The 7,952-nt window shown below is 33.4% G+C and overlaps 1 non-coding gene across 1 annotated transcript; it reads right to left on the reverse strand.

Moving 5' to 3' along the window:
* Window positions 1–7,403: 7,403 nt before the first annotated feature.
* TRNAS-GGA (transfer RNA serine (anticodon GGA)) lies at window positions 7,404–7,490 on the reverse strand. Its single transcript has one exon. It is a non-coding gene; the product is annotated as a tRNA-Ser (tRNA).
* Window positions 7,491–7,952: the final 462 nt, after the last annotated feature.

Raw genomic sequence — 7,952 nt, forward strand, 5'->3', positions numbered from 1 at the left:
TATTGCCACAGCTGTAGATATAGGTATTTTGAAAATACGCCTTACTCCTAATGATGGATGGTTAACGATGGCTCTGATGGGTGGTTTTGCTAGAATAGGCAATAATGAGGTCACTATTTTAGTAAATGATGCGGAGAAGGCTAGTGACATTGATCCACAAGAAGCTCAGCAAACTCTCGAAATAGCGGAAGCCAACTTGAGGAAAGCTCAGGGCAAGAGACAAACAATCGAGGCAAATTTAGCTCTCAGACGAGCTAGGACACGAGTAGAGGCTATCAATGGCGTACCTAGTTAATGCGTCTAAATAATAAAGTGAAATGAAATTTTCATGGAAAAAAGAATTACAATTAAAAAATGAAATAAATATAGAGTCGGATGGAAAAGATAGAAAAATCACTAGAACAAAGTTGAGTAGAAAAACTTATTAGATACCATTGCTTCTGTGGTATCTAATAAGTTCTACCTACTATTGGATTTGAACCAATGACTCCCGCCGTATGAAAGCGATACTCTAACCACTGAGTTAAGTAGGTCATTTATCATCACAAAGAAAAAAAAATGAGCCCTATCACATCGATAGATTATAAATCGAATATTATTGATAAGCAATACCAATCAAACAAATCAACAAAATAGATTATAGAATATTCATCTTGACAAGAAATTATCTACATGATAAGATATGTATCACAAGGGCTATAGCTCAGTTGGTAGAGCACCTCGTTTACACGCGCGCCAATGTTTTTCAGAGAAGTACATCATGTAATCAAAAAAGTTGATCTTATTGAGAAATCGATGTCTTACTCTATTACTTTTAGGGAACAAAACAAGAGAACAGTAGCCTGACAAAAAGTTCGGTCCGAATCGAGTGCCCCATTTAGGCACTAAAAAAATCCATCATTGATTTGAGATATTGATAAGGTGAATACCCAGTCTATTCAATGCTAGGCATAATGAGTATCAGGACCTCAAAAAAAATGATCTTTCGTCCTATCTTATGAACAACTTTAAGGTGTATGAAGTTTCATATTTTATTCTTTAAGCAGAAGCAGGACGATAGAGATTCCATTTAACTTAAGTTGATCTAGGTCAGAAGCATACCTACGTCAGGATAACCCCTTCTTTGAAAAACTTTGGTAGTGCTCCGAGATTCGAATCAAAATAATGAATCAGAGCACATGGAACCATCTCCCTTTCTTTCTGTCAAGAAAAAATATGGTAGACTAACTTATTTATAACAGTTAATGAAAGAGCCCAATGCAAAAAAATGCATGTTGGGTCTTTGAAACAGTTCAAATCATTTTGATAATAATAAGTTTGATCTGTTTTACCGAGAAGGTCTACGGTTCGAGTCCGTATAGCCCTATATTATTAATAATTCAAAAATAGAATCGTTTTCCTTTCCTCATTATTGTTTGTATTGTTTGTAATTGGCCACTTGATTTGGTTCATCATTAATGTCTTATCTTTGTAGATGAATTACATATGAAAATTTTCCTATTTTCCCATACAAAATCAAGAAATTAGTAATACTTCTTTTCTTTGGGATACCTACCCAATTCTAGTAAATTTTTGGAGTCAAAATCATGACATGAAACCGGTTAAAAACTCCACCATAACCCAATGCAAATCGAATGCACTAGTAAATCACATGGATCTAGGAACGACTTACTGTATTTTATTTGTGGACAAGCTAGAGTTTGAGAAACGAAGATCTTTGGTAACTTTCATTGTAAACATTCTCAAATAGGCTTTTCTGTTGGTATACCTTATCTAGTAAAGCACAAAACTAAAGTAGTCGTCTTCTCTTTCCTTCTTCAATCACTAAAAGTTCCTAAATGGAAATTCCGACTATATGTATCCTCTCTATATAAATATATAATATTTAATATATATTTATTATGGATATAATAGATATTATATAAATAGGATTATAGTGGATGAATCTTCAAACGAGACATGTACCGATCGACTAATCCGGTATATTTTCCACATTGATAGGAGTACGTTTATGTTTCTGCTTTACGAATATGATATTTTCTGGGTATTTCTAATAATATCAAGTCTTATTCCTATTTTGGCATTTCTAATTTCTGGAGTTTTAGCCCCTCTTAGCAAAGAGCCAGAGAAACTTTCGAGTTATGAATCGGGAATAGAACCAATGGGCGATGCTTGGGTACAATTTAGAATCCGTTATTATATGTTTGCTCTAGTTTTTGTTGTTTTTGATGTTGAAACAGTTTTTCTTTATCCGTGGGCAATGAGTTTTGATGTATTAGGGGTATCCGTCTTTATAGAAGCTTTAATTTTCGTGCTTATCCTAATTGTCGGTTTAGTTTATGCATGGCGAAAAGGAGCATTGGAATGGTCTTAGTTTTTGAATATTCAGACAATTAAAAAAAACATTGAGACAGTTATGAATTCCATCGAGTTTCCCTTACTTGATCGAACAACCCAAACTTCAGTTATTTCAACTACATCAAATGATCTTTCAAATTGGTCAAGACTCTCCAGTTTATGGCCGCTTCTCTATGGTACCAGTTGTTGCTTCATTGAATTCGCTTCATTAATAGGTTCACGATTCGACTTTGATCGTTATGGACTGGTACCAAGATCTAGTCCTAGACAGGCAGACTTAATTTTAACAGCGGGTACGGTAACAATGAAAATGGCTCCTTCTTTAGTAAGATTATATGAGCAAATGCCTGAACCAAAATATGTTATTGCTATGGGAGCATGTACAATTACAGGAGGGATGTTCAGTACCGATTCTTATAGTACTGTTCGGGGAGTCGATAAGTTAATTCCTGTCGATGTGTATTTGCCGGGTTGTCCGCCTAAACCCGAGGCTGTTATAGATGCTATAACAAAACTTCGTAAGAAAATATCTCGAGAAATCTATGAAGATCGAATTAAGTCTCAAGAGGAAAATCGGTGTTTTACTACCAATCACAAATTTCATGTTGGCCCAAGTACTAATACTGGAAATTACGATCAAGGATTACTCTATCAACCATCATCTACTTCAGAGATCATCCCTCCTGAAACTTTTTTCAAATACAAAAGTGCAGTCTCTTCCTACGAATTAGTAAATTAGGCCGTATACTTTTTTTGTACAGAATAACAAAGCAAAGAACGAGTGAATCTTCATCAATTTTTCATTGTAAATGGGAAATACTTATACAAATAAAAATAAAAAAATGGGGGGGGGAGAAGATGCAGGGTAATTTGTCTTCTTGGCTAGTCAAACATGGACTGGTTCATAGATCTTTGGGTTTCGATTACCAAGGAATAGAGACTTTACAAATAAAGCCCGAGGAATGGCATTCCATTGCAGTCATTTTATATGTATATGGTTACAATTATCTACGTTCCCAATGTGCTTATGATGTAGCACCAGGCGGACTGTTAGCTAGTGTGTATCATCTTACGAGAATCGAGTATGGTATAGATCAACCGGAAGAGGTATGCATAAAAGTATTTGCCGCAAGGATAAATCCTAAAATTCCGTCTGTTTTCTGGGTTTGGAAAAGTGCGGATTTTCCAGAAAGGGAATCTTATGATATGTTGGGAATTTCTTATGATAATCATCCACGTCTAAAGCGTATCTTAATGCCTGAAAGTTGGGTAGGATGGCCCTTACGTAAGGATTATATTGCCCCCAATTTTTATGAAATACAAGATGCTCATTAAATAATACGAAACTAATCTTCACTTCGACAACTCAAGATATTCAAATACATTTTTACGTTCTCTTATAGATATAGCATAGTAATTGAAGTCTCATTCATCTTATTATTATTGATTAAAAAAAATACAATTAGAGATTTGGTGAGATTATCCAATTTGTAAGATACTTATTTTGGATGAGCCACAAGCTAATAGGATGAACTAAATGAGTTCTGCATTATGAACTATGTATCACGCATATGACTTATAGATGTGCTTTAAAAAGTCACATAGGGTGAAATGAAGAAATATAATATGAAAAGAGAATCGGATTCTATTTGTACTGTATCTGAGATGAATCTTGGCCATTCCCGCCTTTCAACTCCCCTAGACTAGACTTTTGGGTCTTATAAGGAACTAATTGAAACTTTCAAATATGTATAAAATAGGAATTGAACGCCAGGAGACAGAGTATGAACAAATAAAAAAGAAGAGGAAACAAAAGAAAATTCTTTTCTTTTACATATCTATATACATCCTTTACATATTTCTATAAATATCCTCTTTATCTTTACTTGTCTATTTTCGACATCTATAAATAGAGTAAAAAATATATATAGTTTAGTTAAAGGGTAGATTTCCAGACATCATCATGTATCAGTATTTTTCATGATCTATATTATTAATGAATCCGTAGAATAGATACTCATACAAATTCATGATGTGCCAAGAACCAGATTTGAACTGGTGACACGAGGATTTTCAGTCCTCTGCTCTACCAACTGAGCTATCCCGGCCATTTCCGACACATTATCCTTATTTTAATAGATGACTTTGGTCTATGTCAATTGTAAATAAGAAAAAAGGTATTCCAAAGTCTTCTTTTTGAAGATATACGAAATTTCAGGGCTTGGATAAGCCTTTCGAAGTTTCAGTACAGTAGACAGTTAATCATTCAAATTTCACAGATTACTTGCGCAAGGATGTTCGTTTGTACGTCTATCATATAGAATATATACCACAAGCCTTGTGATAAGAAATCAAATTTCCGCTCAAATACGCTTGTGAAAGAGTCGAATGAATGAGAAACATAACAAAGTCTGAATTGCTAATGAACGGATAAATAATTAAAGAGGCCAACGGGCCTTTTTAGGGTTTTGGGGATAGAGGGACTTGAACCCTCACGATTTTAAAAGTCGACGGATTTTCCTCTTACTATAAATTTCATTTTTGTCGTTATTGACATGTAGAATGGGACTCTATCTTTATTCTATTCGATCTGATTAATCAATTCTTCAAAAGATCTATCAGACTATGATGGAGTAAATGATTTGATCAATGAATATTCGATTATTTTTTCAACTTGTAGATCTTGGAATCGATTCATAACAATTCGTTCATTTTTTATATATAATTTTATATATATATATAAATATAAATATAAAAAATTATAGAAATATAAAAAATAGAGATTCGAGTTGTCATTAATCAATATAGTATTTCAGTACGTAATACGTTTATCTTTCATCGTTTCTGGAGTTTCGATGGAAGGATTCATTCCTTTACTAACGCAACGTCGTCAACTCCATTTGTTAGAACAGCTTCCATTGAGTCTCTGCACCTACCCTTTTTTTTCGGAAAAAAGGATTTGGCTCAGGATTGCCCATTTTTAATTCCAGGGTTTCTCTGAATTTGAAAGTTATCACTTAGTAGGTTTCCATACCAAGGCTCAATCTAATTAAGTCCGTAGCGTCTACCGATTTCGCCATATCCCCCTCTTTTAAGATTAGTATCGCATTATGATGTCCTTCCCCGTTTTCTTTCATTTGTATTATACTGGAACCACTCAAGTCATTAGAATACCGATTCCTCTATTGAAAAGTGTTTCCTCCTATTGGATTTCTTGTCTATCTTCTTTCATCTCTCTCTTCTCTATCGGAGACCCATATTTGTTCCGATCCAAAATGATTCTATCATTTCTGTATCTGCAATTCAATATATATCAATATAGATAGATATATGAACATATATATTTGCCCCTCTTTCTATTATTTTTTTAGTAAAAAATTTAATACTTAAACGGTCGATTCCCTTGTTCGTCTTATCTTCCACCTTTCAGAATGAAAACATAGAAACGCTTCATTATCATCTCAATTGCATTAAATGCAATTAAGATTAACACATTAATTATTGATACATCCATTTGATAAATAGATCAAAATTTTCTATCGCTATATTCTATTAATCGTTATATTAATTATTATGTTCTATAATAGAACAATTCCAATATTGAATATTTATTTGAAATGAAATTAGATTCTATATTCATATTAATTAGGAATAGCTAAGATCCCAGTAATTTAGTAAATTACTATGCATGTAACATTTCTGTTATGTGAGCCCGCTTAGCTCAGAGGTTAGAGCATCGCATTTGTAATGCGATGGTCATCGGTTCGATTCCGATAGCCGGCCTTTTCTCTATTGATTTTATTTTTGACATAATTGATAAATCAAATAAATAAAGAAACGACTTCTTACCCTTTTTCAAAGGTCACCGATCTATGATGTCGTAGGAACTTACTTACCTTTATGACTAAAGGAGGGGTTCTATTTCTGTAGAACAAATCAAGAAAGGAACTCTTACTTTTTTATATCATTTACATATACAATAGGATCCGGATATTGATCCAAGTTATCTAATTATTCTTTGTTTTGTAGTACAATACTTTACTGGATTTCACTTCATTTATAATATTTATCATTTAGTTTTCATTTAAGTTTATGAAATTTAAATAAAATAAAATGTTTATGAAATTTAAATAAAATAAAATAAGGAGTCTTTATGTCGCGTTACAGAGGGCCTCGTTTCAAAAAAATACGCCGTCTGGGGGCTTTACCGGGACTAACTAGTAAAAGGCCCAAAACCGGAAACGATCTTAAAAACCAATCGCGTTCCGGTAAAAAATCTCAATATCGTATTCGTTTAGAAGAAAAACAAAAATTGCGTTTTCATTATGGTCTTACAGAACGACAATTACTTAAATACGTTCGTATCGCCGGAAAAGCCAAAGGATCAACGGGTCAAGTTTTACTACAATTACTTGAAATGCGTTTGGATAACATCCTTTTTCGATTGGGTATGGCTTCGACTATTCCTCAAGCCCGACAATTAGTTAATCATAGACATATTTTAGTTAATGGTTCTATAGTGGATATACCAAGTTATCGGTGCAAACCCCGAGATATTATTACAGCAAAAGATGAAAAAAAAATCGAGAACACTGATTCAAAATTATCTTGATTCATCCCCCCCTCAGGAATTGCCAAAACATTTGACTCTTCAGCCATTGCAATATAAAGGATTAGTCAATCAAATAATAGATAGTAAATGGGTCAGTTTAAAAATAAATGAATTGCTCGTTGTAGAATATTATTCTCGTCAGACTTAAACCTAACTAAAAAACAAGGGTTCGGACAATTTCGTCCTCCCCTTCGCCGAAGTCTAAGTAAAGAGACCGAAGGAAAGTAAGGTTTTGATCCGGAAATTTTTCTATCATTCATCTATCATTGATCGGTAGGGGGATTTTCATCTCTTGTGCATTCTTTCCAGTCTTTTCGTTTCCGTACCACAAAAATTCGAAATAAAGAATCCATAAAGGTCTAACCGTTGGAATAATAGTATCGATTGTTATTTGATTTGATACATTGTGGTCAGTAACATTGTTGAATTAGTACGGAAAGAGAGGGATTCGAACCCTCGGTAAACAAAAGCCTACATAGCAGTTCCAATGCTACGCCTTCAACCACTCGGCCATCTCTCCTACAGAATGATTATGGCCCAGAAACCGAGTTAATAGTGAGTCATTAATATTCAATTTTTTTTTTGATAGGCACGTCCAACCAATTCTAACTATACAAATAATTTTTTTTTAACTATGTTTAATGGATACTTTTAGCTCATGATTCTATTTAGTTTTTTAAACTATGATTCCTTTTTTCTAAAAATTCGACTTTTACAGTTTTCGATTTTTCACCAACAACTGTTTATCCCATACATATATCTAGTCACAAGTTATGAATCATAGAATGATTATTCGATTCTTTTTGCTCTTTTTTGTATCATAATTCAATCAAAAAACTTCTAGAATTACCCCAGTCAGATAAATAAAATTCTTTTTTTCTTCAACTTCGCTGAAATCAGAATAGTTCTCTTCATTCTGATCCTACTACATTTGGATGAAATTTAACGCGATTGAAATATTTCTTCTCTTTTATTGATTCCT

This window comes from Cucumis melo, unplaced genomic scaffold (assembly GCF_025177605.1).
Source record: "Cucumis melo cultivar AY unplaced genomic scaffold, USDA_Cmelo_AY_1.0 utg000491l, whole genome shotgun sequence".
Classification (NCBI taxonomy): Eukaryota; Viridiplantae; Streptophyta; class Magnoliopsida; order Cucurbitales; family Cucurbitaceae; genus Cucumis; species Cucumis melo.